Raw genomic sequence first — 13,069 nt, forward strand, 5'->3', positions numbered from 1 at the left:
ATTGGAGTGTCACCCTCTATTTCAATTACGACAATTAATTACAGCATAAACAAACATCAACACTGTGTAACATATTAAAATCTATCGACAACTAAGAAACGATACAATAGAATAACATCGCTTGCTTCAAACGTTGAATAGTAATCGAAATACAATACATAAATCGGACTGATACGATTAACGTGAAAAGTACCAACAAATATAAAGCAATCTAACAACATTGAGACATATCGAACGTTTCCTTTGAGCAATAAAATGACAACTAATCGATATCAGTAGTGCATGAATCGAGTCGGAGTGACTCGGCGCACGTATAAAGTAGCGATAAATTTGCCCAGTTAATAGTAGCCGAGAGTAAGTCCGGCAAACGGTCTCGAAGTGACAAACGAGCTAGCGAGAGATTTGCTCGGCGGTTCCGAACAACTAGAACTAGACTCTATTATCTGTGGCCTGCCGCGAAGCTTTATTATACAATTGAATGTCTTTAATTTTTTTGTCACGGAATAATGTATTGTACAACAATTCGCTGTCGAAAGTTAAAGACCCGTTATAAAGTGGATTAACTTTGAAACCTTACTTTTTAGGTTAATTTATACACTGTTTATAATGAATTAATGTAAAATACTTTGCTTATTTCGAATACATTACTTCTGCTATTCTAATAAGTACTTGCGGAATACCTATCATACTTAAATTTGAGAAGCAACTATAAAGTTTGAAAAAACAGTTTGTTGTTCAAGTCAGTAAAAATACAAAAAAACTTTCTTTGCTTTTGATTAAAATTTCATTTTTCGTACTTGAAATAAATGTTTTAAACGAGTTTACTGAACAGTCTATTATCTTCGTAGAAAGCTTATACTTATTTCAATTCACAAAACCCTATTATAGATATTTTTTTACAGATGTTATTATATTTTACAACAAGGGGTAGTTTTACTTAGTGTTATGCTAGGGGTAGAATGAGTGAATGAATGAGTTCACAATTCCCCCAATCTGTCAATACTTCCCCATCGCCTTGGTAATTACGACACGTTTTTATTTTATAAAAGTACCTATAATGAACTTAAACAGCTGAAACTCTAAAAACAGAGCGCTTTAATAAAAAATATAGCAATCAATTTGTATGTTTTAATAGATACTATGACGAACGAACTAGTTTAATTTTGTTGTAAAAGTAAATTGACTCACAAAATATATAAAATTAATAAAATATTTATTACCAATAATAAATTGAATATCATTACAAAGACAATATCCACTAAATGTATATGCAGACCTATATGTACTTCGAAACAAGATTAAACTGTGCAAATGGAAATAGGAATCTTGTATCGATGCGTTAAATCATAGTATAATTCGCATTTAGACAACTAGAATTAGTTTACATATTTGTCAATGAACAGGGATAATTATTCTCATTTCCACATGCTAATAATAAAATTTAATGTATTATCGCTGTCATTACACGTTAATTTATTATATAAACTGTATAATATTTATTTAAATATTGTTAACTATTCTCATAATATTGTTATTATGTATCGTAGAATTACAAATTTAAACTTAACTTACATATGGATACATATTAACTTGCATAGTATTATATTATTATAGTTGAGTTAATGTTTCATTTGTTACGTTTTGTAAAAAAGCAACAAAGCATCTTTTCAGTACAAAAAATGTCTATTAGGAGTTTTTATAATTCATAACACGATGAATACTTCTCGCCTCAACCGTACTAAGCTTTGATTATATAATACAAGCTATAACGTCCGTAATATTATTTTGGAATATTTCATTTATCTTGATAATTACTAGAGGAAAAAGAGAACAATGAATTTGATAACATCATGAAGTATACTTGCAAACCTAATTCAATTGTATATCGCAATTTGGCACTTTTTAAATAAGTAAATAAATACTAAGATCAACGTAAAATGAAGATTATCCAACAAATAGTAGAAGAATATAATCGACCACACTCGATTACTAATTAATAAATATATGTATATTTCCTTAAATTTTAAGAGATATATATACAGACTATCTCACGCAGTTTTATACCACTGTTGTGCACAAAACAAATAATTAATTATAAACGTAAAAAGAGTTGTCTGGTTCTGAACAAAGGGTTGCAAGTATTCAACCGCCTGGATAAAAATGTACTTCATATTAACGAATTATGGTTTTGTATTTAACAAAGCCTGTTTAAAGCGGTAATAACTTATACTGTTTCTGCTGTTTGTGCTGCACAGATCATTAGTAATGTTTAATATTGTATCTCAATTTACATAACCGTGTTTCGCCACAGTCGATCTGTAGTTCCAAAGTAATAGTCGTTGCCGCAGGAGCTTGTTAAGCCAAACTTGCTTCCGCCTTTGTACAATTAAGTTGTTGAAATATGAGTCATTTGAACACAATTATGGAGTATTATTTTAAATGTAAACGATGATAAATAGAAACGGTTAAAACTGTTATATGTACAATGTATATATTTACAAAGTACATGTTCTCACTAAAAATAATGAAAAATCAAAACTTACGTTATTGCTGTTTCGAGTAACAAAAATATTTATTATTGAATTGACTGTGAAATGTGATAGTTGATAGACTGAAAGTTGGTATACATAAATTCAGGTCTATACATTTATCGGGCCAGACACAGTTGTGATTGCATATTGGTGTATTTATATAGCACTATTCATATTAGTAGGATCACGACACATTTATTGGAAGTTCTATTACGATTTAACTATTGGGCCGGATAATAGCATACGGACCAACTACTTTTTGACGAGTCTGCCATCGATAAAAATGTAGGCATGACATTGTGTGAATAGAAAAAGCCATCAACCGGCCAGTGACAAAACTGTCGGTCCGACCTAATCTAATGTAAACAACGATTGTATACATAATAATACGAAAATATACAGCAATAGAACAACAGTATCAGAGAATCCTTCGAACACAACGAAGCATTAATAGTTAATTCGCAGCTGGTCTGCTAGTAAATTGATTACTTCATATTAATGTAAAAACGTCTGAAAGTTAGTTGATAAAAGAATCGTTATATAATTTACCTCCTTAAATGAAAGCGACTGTATTATGTAACTTGAAGTTTCCTTGATGAACGATTGATTTATGAGCAATGAAAGTAAGAACTATAAACTTCATGTAGTTGAAAATATTTACTGAAGTAAGTAAGCAAAATATGACGTTCACTAGCTTGAAAGTGGCTGTTGTAAACCCCCAAATAAGACATATATTATACAGACGGAACAAACAAGCTAGCATGCTCATAGCGGTATTTAAACGATCGTCAAGGAAATAGATTTATTATGAACATAAACACTAAAAATATAATATTTTAAATGTAATATTTTTAAATAAACATTATGCATATCTTCCTTGTTTCGATAAACACGACGTTAACCTCCATTTAATGTTCTCGTTTGCATTGTGACAAGGTCGCACGGTGAGTATTACATCATTTCTGAAAAGGTGTCAGAATCCAACATAAGCTCCTGTCAAAGTAAGAACGCTTTAAAAGGAGCGAGAGAACGTATTGACTTAAGTGTTTAACTTGCGTAACATGACATTTCAGTGAGGCAATTAGTTTTTAATGCACGCCAAGCATACTTTTGTTTCGATAAGCATAATCCTCTTTAATATTTGTAATTGATACTTTTAAAACTTATAATAATTTTAAACATTTGAAAAATTAATGTATTATTTTTTTACAACGGTTATATTAATTACTTTTTGTATAACTGTATCTATAATATAGTCGGTTAACGTACGATGTACCCATTATAACATATTTATGAAACTGTTAGGTTTGTACCAATGTGTATCCTTTTCCTATTTTAAAATTTCAAATGCGTGCGACGTGACAATCGAGTAAAGCGAGTCGGAATAAAAATGTATGGCTTGTACTATTGGAAAGTGTAGCGGAAGCATATATACGAAATAATATCACTATTACTGCGTAACGCTGGATGTGGTCAGGTGAATTTAATTGTATGTGTTATAAGGTTACTTTAACGGTTTTACAAATAAATATAGATAATCTGTTCACAGTAGACTAATTCTCTTTCTATTTAACATGTATTTTCATAAAATTCTGTGTTACATACTACTGTTATATAAAATCCTGTTCCTTATTGTATACTTAAAGTTGCTTCGAAGGATCGCTGTCGTAGTGATAAGCTCGCCTCAGACTTCATGTACATCTTCTGTTTCTATATCCCGTGTACAAGTTTTATTGGTTTAGAATAAATTATATATATATTGTACTGTATGACAAATAAATAGAGCTAATTTGATATAAAGTTGTTTTTTATATGAATGATGAAATTTTGGAGACCAATTATAATATTTTGTGTAGGTATGTGTCTGATAGCAGATGAAGATAGAAAATACAATAATTTTGACAGCAATTTACGTATATATACTTATTATTGCTCTTACGTATAATAATAAATAATAAAGTTCTATCTGAAACAGTAACAGCCTGTTAATGTTCCACTGCTGAGCTAAGGCCTCCTCTCAATTTTGAGGAGAAGGTTTGAAGCTTATGTCACCACGCTGCTCCAATGCGGGTTGGTGAATACACATTTAATAAAATTAGACACTTGAGGAAACCTGTTCCTTACAACGTTTTCCTTCACCGTCTATCTGAAAATTATACAATAATTAAGGTATTGGTAGTATCTCATGAATCTACATCCTACATAATTTGAAAGTTCCATACCTATCCGATTTATCGTTTTTTCATGAATCCGAATAAAATAAACAGACAAAGCGTATATCTTATATTTTATTTTATAGTAACTAGAATATCTCAATTCAATATTCATCCCGTCTCTAGAAAAATATTTCAATACATGAATATCCTTTTCGCATTATTATTATATCTGTTATATTATAACTTGGTAAACTAATATATTTAGAATAGCGCCGACAGTACTACTATATTTTTTTCGCAATAAGTAGAAAGATTAACATTAGTAGTTTTTGATCGACTTTTCACCGTAAACCTAATTGGTATAAATAATATTAACAACATTTTTTAAGTAAAATTTAAAATGTAATATGGTAAAATTTGATTTATCCCATGCTATTTTTTAACCAATAAGATTAAAACATTCGCCAACCGATTTTTTCGCCCGTACTGTGCTAATGCATCTTACAACACGCCTCGCGTATTTTTCCTTGCGTTTATTTAAATGTCACGTAATATTTCCGAAACTACTGGTTTGTATTGCAAATTTTTAAAGGATTTATTTATCTACATGAAACGTTTAAGATAAAAGTTAATGTTGCCGTTGAATTGTCAATAGACATTTTGCAAGCTCGCTCATATAAAGCTTTTGTCTATTTGTTATTTATTGGCACAGTTCGCTTTGAAATCAAGTGAACCGACAATTTTCTCACCGACTACTTCGGCATGTTAAGAGTCTATATAACCCAAAATGGCTTCGTTTGATGCAGCATTAAAATTAAATTTTTCAATTAATCGTTTTATATGTAAACAATAAATTTAGGTTTACAAATAAAACTACTCTAAAAATGTCGTCAGAAAAAAAACATACTTATTTGTTTAATACTTACAAATAAAATGCAATACATAAATTAAATTTTATAGAATATGGGTACTATGTGAATTAAAATTCCTAAAAAAGGCTTTAAATTCGACACTAAAAATTAAATAGAAAAAATATGTACACTGAATTCTTCCTAGCTCAACCCGCACCGCCGAATAATTCATAAACGCCCTTGGCTTTAAAGAAGTGACGCGTGATTTCTTTTCGATGAATGGGATTTGATTTATTTTTTTGTGTTTATAATTCATCTCGTGCTTGACGAGGAAGGAAAACATTATGAAGAAATTTGCTTGTGTCATATTAAACTTAAATTATGCCAAATGTGTATTCCACCAACCCGCATTGTAGCAGCGTAATGAAATAAATTCCAAACCTTCTCTTTAAAAACAGAGAGGAGGCTTAAGCCCAGTTGTGGGACATACACAGGCTGGCACTTTACTAATATTTAAACTTATGAATTATTGTACCTACCATCTTTAAAATTCAACATAGTTGCTTCTATGATGGCGAGCTGCTATTGAGTTCGATTTTAATTCAATTCGAGTTTCGGTAGTATAGAGTCTTAAGCTATATTTAAAAAAATATTCAACATATTAACAGACGTAACATTTATTCATCCACATAACCTTATAAAGTTTAAACTAAAATAACATGAAACTTCCATATCCATAGGATCAGTAGTTTATGCGTGAATTGGTAAAAAACAAACAAAACAATAATATTAGTATGACTAAAAGATTGTTTGTTGCTCAATTTATAAATGAAATATTTGCAGGATAGCCTGTACATCAGATGCTATAACTTGCTGATAATACTATTTATTATGCCTATTTATTAAACTGATACCGGACTTTTCTTAGCAAAAATGCTTTGTCGGTTAAGCTTCGTACCTTTTTAAATAAGAAAAAATGCCTTCACCCAGCCGAGAAAAGTTTACGATGCTTTACTAAACCTTTATGTGTGTATTAATAATAAGTTATTTACCTGATATTTTAATATAAAATGTTCCCTTTAAACACAAACTTAGTTTACGCTCCGATCCACCTTTTGAGCTGAGATTTAGACTGCCTTCGAATTATGACTTTCTGTGCTTGTTAAGTTTTTTTACTTTTTGCGTACGAAGCTTCGACGCTTATGCGTTACGGTTTATGAAAACATATCTTCGCCGATTGTAACCGTTTTTTTTTAGTTTGTACAGACTATACTTACTTTCATTGTGGTCTTATTCGAATTTGAAGTAAAAGACTAACATGGGCCCTATTTTTACACTTTTTTTTTTAGAATAGTAAGGCGGATGCTCATTTGGGCCACCAGATGGTATGTGGTCACCAACGCCTATAGATATTGGCATTGTAAGAAATGTTAACCATCGCTTACATCACCAATGCGCCACCCACCTTGGGAACTAAGATGTTATGTTCCTTGTGCCTGTAATTACCAAGTACTGCTGTTTTGCGGTAGAATATTTGATGCGTGAGTGGTACCTACCCAGAAGAGCACAAAGCTCTACCACCAGTAAACTTTTAGTGAAAGTGTTCATAACTTATGTACACTACCTATGCATGCTTTGATGTATTGGCATATGTTTGACCTCTATTTAAAGAAATATGACTTAGTGTCACAACGTCATCGATAAAGTTAGCCAACTTTGAATTTGTTCGGAAACCAGTTAGCTTTGATAGTACTCAAGATTACAAAGTACAAAGTGTTCAGACCATCGTATCAGAACTTGCAAATAGTTATGTTGTTAAATCAATAGTTGCAAACAAAATCTTACTGTTGTACTAAGTGGCGTTCGCCAGTTCGTAGTTCGTCCATAAACATTATTAAAAATTTGTGGAATACATATATATACGTATATATATATAAATCCTTAGTTATATATATATATATATATATATATATATATATATATATATATATATATATATATATATATATATATATATATTTCCTATTTTTTTAACTGATTGAACTAAAGCTCCTTAATAGTTACTAAACAAAAAAATAATCGTAAGAAAATCAGTTGACAAACAGGAGAAAAAATTGTTGAACTGTTTTCTTTGCCTAATATATACATACTGCAAGTAGAACAAAGAAGATGTATTAAAACCAGTTCTAGTTGAATCTTTACATCATAAATTCTACTAAAGGAAGGACAATCAAGACATAAATTACCTTATAGTTCATACCTTGAATTTCAATCAGTTTTCATTCAAGAGATCTTCGCTATCGTAACAACGGTAGCTGCCTCTTAGCTTCAGATTCAATATCCTCAAATCGTATAAATTAGTCTTTAAACGAATTTCAATTGCAAGTAATCAGAATTATTATGAAGATATCCTTGCTGGTAGTTAAACTTAAAGTAGATAGTAGAACTCAGTTGTTAGGTTGATTACAATTTGAATTGATAGTGTTTAATTAAACCTAACGCATGAGCGTCGGAGCTTCGTTCGCAAAACAGCAAAATATACTATAATAGTGAGTTTTCAGTTCTTTGCCTAATAACAAAGACGTCTACGACATATTTTTTTGACTTAGTACTAAAAAGTGGGAGATTACGGGGATGCCAACATCTCCCTTTTAATCAAAATTCCGGAACGAAGGTCTCTTAATTTCAAGTCGGTGTTTTAGAAAAGTGCTACATAAACAAAGCATTTTTATTTTTACTTAATTAATAATAATGTCCTCCAGACCGATTTCGGCCACGGCGGTCAATCTCAAGAGAGAAAGGCCAACTGCGCAGGACATATTATAGTGCACAAGTGTGTGCGCAAACACAGATGCACTCTCTATTCTCTAACCCATATAATCCGATGGGATGGCAATCTGACACGACCGGAAAGAGTTCAGGTGCATGATCAACTGCTTTACGTGCTTCCGGAAGTGTACACTATTCCAACTTCCAATTTTCCACAGAAAACCCCAATAACTTTTTATTGGCCCAATCTGGGATTCACTAGGTTCACCCAGGACCTCCTTGTTTGCAACCTTACATCTAGCCACTAGACCAACGAGGCAGTCGGCAGTCTTAATTAAAACATATTGTTTGTATAAAATAAATTAATGTCCTAATTAAACTTAATAATGAATAACAGATTCGATCAAATGATAGCAATAAAATATTGAAACTAATAAATAAATAATAATTTAATTGTTTACATCATTATTACATACATATATTATATTCGTTAAACCTAAGATTTCGTAACAAATATCATATACCTAATGTACGTATGTATTTACATGGTGGGAGGATGTTAAACATCCGCCTGGCTTGTTACCACCGTACGCATGGTGAAAAACTCGTGAAGTGGCTTGCAGCTGCGTTTCGAGGTCAGCCAGCGTACAGCCAGAGCCCGAGCGAGTATTGCCGCGATGGGTGTTGGTCCAATGGAGACGGCTGTTGAACCAATGCCGAGGGACCTGCCGGACAGGGAGACCCGAAGAAACGGCTGTTCCGCTGGCCGCCCGTAGCATAGTACAGGGGCCCGAGCGTGCCTAACAAGCTCGTGAGGCTGCCCTACCAGGTCACGCATAATCTCGGGGTGGACCGTCGTGCCGGTTGGTGACCGGTAGGTGGGGTCCCGGCGGCCACTTCCGGGGGGGTTCGGGGGCCCTTCCGTCCGGCGGGTCAGTGTATTTTTCCTTTTGGCAACCACTTGGGGAAACACGCCTCCACACTTTGCCCATCCCTATCGTGGCAATACATCGCTCGCTTCACGTCTCTTTTCCATTTTATTTTTCCCAAATGGCGCAACAAAACAGAAATAACGGTCGTACAGCGGTGCACACCCCACCATACCCTCGCTGTTTGAGGTCGAGTTCTCTAACATTCGAGGACTCCACGCTAACCTCAACGCTGTCCACCACCATCTCGAGACAGCACGGCCAGCAATGTTGTTTCTCACGGAGACACAAATACTCCGTCCTGCCGATACCAGCTACCTTAATTATCCCGGCTACACGCTTGAAGAATCCTTCGAAGCGAAAGCCGGAGTATGCTTGTTCGTCAGGACGGATGTTTGCTGTCACCGACTGCGCTGCTTGGAGGACCCCTCCTTCTCCATGTTGGTGGTACGTGTGGACCTGGTTCGTCAGAGCCGAGTCTACGTGTGCCTCTACAGATCCCACAATGGTGACTTGGAGACAAGCATTTGACCATCTTAGTCGGGTGGCAGATGCTGCGCAAGAGCAATTTCCTAACGCGGAATTGGTGTTTTTGGGGGATTTTAATGCGCACCACGAATCCTGGTTGAAATCCTTCAAAACTGACCATGCTGGAAGGACTGCTCATGCTTTTGCTCTCACACATGACTTGACCCAACTGGTTGATCAGCCCACCAGGATCCCAAACATTGATGGGCAAGCACCTTCTCTACTGGACCTTCTGCTGACTTCTCACCCGGTGGAATATCAGGTTGTGGTTCAGGCTCCTCTTGGCTCTTCGGATCACAGCCTTATATCTACCAGAGTGCCACAGGCCAAGCTGCCACCACTAGCGGTATGCAAACGTCGCGTTTGGCACTATAAGTCGGCGGATTGGGACGGTATGCGCGATTACTATGCGTCGGTCCCTTGGAAGGAACGTTGCTTCAGTGGGAATGACCCGACAGCTAGTGCCGCTGCTGTTGCTGGCGAGATCATGTTGGGAATGGAATACTACATTCCTAGCTCAGATCTCGTCAGTAGGACTACGCGTAACCGTTGGTTCACTCGTGAATGTGCCGATGCTGTATCATCTAAGCAGGCGGCATATCGCAAGTGGATCAACGGCTGCATTGGCGGGGCATCTAACATTGACTCACTGAAAGCAAACTATAATAAAAATTCCAAGTCCTGTAGAAAGGCATACACGAGAGCGGATGCCCAGCGCATTGTACAGATTGGTCATGACCTTGTTTCGCATCCTAGGGGCTCCCGTAGCTTCTGGCGTCTGACCAAGTCTGTGCAAAACAATTTCGCTGCCACCGCTCAGAAATCCGGACGGATCGCTAGCTCACAGTCCGCAAGAGCAAGCTGATCTCCTGGCTAAACTCTTTGCCGACAATTCCATCATCGATGATTGTAGTGCACTGCCACCTACAATACCTTCATGGGGCCATACGATGCCTGACATTAAAATCAGGCAACGAGATGTGCGTGCGGAGCTGCAATCACTTGATGTACGGAAAGTTAGCGGTCCCGATGGAATACCAGCCATAGTGCTGAAGAAGTGCGCAGCGGAGCTGTCTCCTGTGTTAACGCGCCTGTTCCAACTTTCTCTCTCTTCGTGATGTGTGCCGGAGGCTTGGAGAAGAGCTAATGTGCAAGCGGTTCCCAAAAAAGGGGATCGGTCTGACCCGGCAAATTATCGGCCAATAGCTATCACCTCAGTACTTTGTAAGGTGATGGAACGGATTTTAAACAACCAACTGATCCATTACCTAGAAGATCACTCTTTAATTAATGATCGTCAATACGGGTTTCGACCAAAACGGTCCACAGGTGATCTTCTAGCGTACGTAACACACCTCTGGGGTGAAGCTATCGACAAGCATGGAGAATCGTTGGTTGTCAGCCTCGATATCTCCAAGGCTTTCGACAGGGTCTGGCACAGAAGTCTTCTCTCCAAGCTACATACATTGCTATGCAGACGATAGTACAGTGCATGGTGGATACCACGGACGCGCAGTGGCTGGGCGAGCGGAAATTGAGGAGAGGCGGAAAGATCTTGTCATTGAACTCGATAGGACGTTAGAGCTCATCGCCAAATGGGGCTCTGATAATCTTGTTGAGTTTAATGCCAAGAAAACACAGGTATGTGCTCTCACGGCGAAAAAGTCAACATTTTCCCCTCTTCCCTCCCTCTGTGGTACTCCGCTGGTGATGCAAAGCAAAATCGCCATGCTGGGGATTGACGTTCGCTGCGATCTTAGTCCAAGGGATTACATCGAGGCTGTTATAAAAACAGCTTCACGGAAACTCGGAGTTCTGAACAAGGTGCGGCTTTTTTTCACGCCACAACAACTGTGCCTGCTGTACAAAACACAGGTACGGTCTTGCGTGAAATATTGCTCGCACCTTTGGGATGGCTCCGCTAAGTACCTACTTGAGGCCTTGGACCAGTTGCAGCGACGTGCCGTACGCATTATTGGCGACGTAAAGGTCACAAACACCCTTGAACCTTTACAATTGCGTCGTGAGATAGCAGCACTGCGCGCTTTCTATCGACTGTATCACGGCGAGAGGAATTATTCTCTCTAATTCCTGCTTCCCCCTTCCTTCTTAAGTCCACGCGAGCTGGTTCTCGATGTCACTCTACTACCACTTACCATCAGGTGGAGTAGAGTCATTTGCCCTCCCGGCGAATATAAAAAAAAAAAAAAAAAAAAAAAAAAAAAAAAAAAAAAAAAGTCATAAAATGGAGCGTTTCAGAATGTGCATGTATTTGATTTGTCACGTGTTTAATCTTTCATGAAAAACGTCGCAAAGAAATGCATATATCGAACAAAATCCAGTGACGTGTATTATATTCAGTAACCAGCAGTGGAGCAGCGTTGCGGAATAAACTCCATTATTAACAAGAGATGAGGTAATTTTCCAGTAATGGGACTTATGAATTGTTATGGTACATTTCACATATTCTAGATCTAGATTTTATAAATGTAGAAAACCCATTCATTGTACTAATTTAAAAAGTAATAATATTTTAAAAAGCCATATTGCTGTATGTCTGAAATTACAACGCTAAAATAATTTCAAATAGATTCACGCAGATATTTACCGCAGACTGCAAACCTCGTGCCAATATTACAATTTATTTATGTCATAATTGTGTCAATGAACAAGCATCAATCATTATATCATCGCTTTACTTATTTGTTTATACCGCTGATAGTAGTATATTGACAAATTATTTACAAAATAATGCTATCATACGCAAGCAGGTTGTTCTGCGTGGTGGTCTAGACAAGCACCACTAAAATGTAGTATAAATAATTAAAATGATCAATTAATTTACTAAAATGTTTTGCATTACTTTTTTTTTTTAATTATACATTATATAAGCAGCTTGCAATTGATAGAAAAGAATAACTGTAGCAGTACAATAAAGTAAAGTAATTGTAAAAAATATATTAAAAGAAGTAACGTTATCATGAGTCATATACAATTTAAAACTAAAGTAACAGCCACAGAATGTCTCACTGCTGGCTTCTCTCGAGGAGAAAGTTTGGAGCTCATTCCTCCACTCTGTCTCATGCGAATTGATTTCTATACATGAGACAAGATTTAATCCGACACATGCGATCTGTATCACGATGTTTTCTTTGACCGCTTGCCTGAGTTTTAACTGGCAATTTCAGTTAAGATTCCCGTGTTCTAGTCACTTGGATTATGTACAATTAAGTAATTAAATAAATCATTGATTTCCATATCCTAACATGTTGACAAACATATGTATAACTCTCTAACAATAATAA

General features: G+C 35.8%; 1 protein-coding gene across 2 annotated transcripts in view; it reads left to right on the forward strand.

Annotated features, from left to right (window-relative positions):
* The window catches only part of LOC126769657 (uncharacterized), a 205,942-nt gene that overhangs the window by 15,864 nt on the left and 177,009 nt on the right, over nt 1–13,069 (forward strand). The gene's annotated exons all lie outside the window — the stretch shown is intronic.

The sequence above is a fragment of the Nymphalis io genome, chromosome 7 (assembly GCF_905147045.1).
Source record: "Nymphalis io chromosome 7, ilAglIoxx1.1, whole genome shotgun sequence".
Classification (NCBI taxonomy): Eukaryota; Metazoa; Arthropoda; class Insecta; order Lepidoptera; family Nymphalidae; genus Nymphalis; species Nymphalis io.